This window comes from Austrofundulus limnaeus, unplaced genomic scaffold (assembly GCF_001266775.1).
Source record: "Austrofundulus limnaeus strain Quisiro unplaced genomic scaffold, Austrofundulus_limnaeus-1.0 Scaffold1320, whole genome shotgun sequence".
NCBI classification, from domain to species: Eukaryota; Metazoa; Chordata; class Actinopteri; order Cyprinodontiformes; family Rivulidae; genus Austrofundulus; species Austrofundulus limnaeus.
This window is the reverse complement of record NW_013953722.1, coordinates 1-494: the sequence shown is the minus strand read 5'-3', so window position 1 is coordinate 494 and position 494 is coordinate 1. Positions and strand designations below refer to the sequence as shown.

General features: G+C 39.1%; 1 long non-coding RNA gene and 1 pseudogene across 1 annotated transcript in view; one reads left to right on the top strand and one right to left on the bottom strand.

Annotated features, from left to right (window-relative positions):
• LOC106534967 (general transcription factor 3C polypeptide 3 pseudogene) lies at positions 1–413 on the bottom strand (annotated as a pseudogene).
• The window catches only part of LOC106534968 (uncharacterized), a 5,514-nt gene extending 5,021 nt beyond the window's left edge, over positions 1–493 (top strand). The window contains exon 3 of the long non-coding RNA XR_001312401.1: positions 427–493. This is a non-coding gene — a long non-coding RNA (uncharacterized LOC106534968). The remainder of the gene's footprint in view (positions 1–426) is intronic.
• The last annotated feature ends 1 nt before the right edge of the window (position 494 follows it).

Here is a 494-nt window from a genome sequence, read left to right as displayed (position 1 = left end):
CCAGCCAAGTAGCCTACCTAAAATAACTGGTATTCTACCTAAAATAACTGGTATTCTACCTAAAATAACTGGTATTCTACCTAAAATAACTGGTATTCTACCTAAAATAACTGGTATTCCACCTAAAATAACACAAAAAAAAAACTAACAAACTTCACAAATTAGTACAAAACATTTAATAAACATTAAATAGGGTTTTTATTCAACTTTACATGGTTTTTATTCCTGAGAACTGAATGTTGAGTCCTTAGCGGTTCTGCTGTGGTTCTGATTGAATCAGAACCTACAGGTCAAACAATGCAATAGGTTCTGATGAGCTGCTGGGCCTTCTCTATGTTCCCACTGGACTGATAGATGAGGGACAGGTTGAAGGAGATCTCCCTCCTCAGGTCCACCTGATCGTCTTCAATGCCCTGTGAGTAACAGGTGGGCGGAGACAAGAAGACCACAGTTAATAAGGTGGGCGGAGACAAGAAGACCACAGTTAATAAGGT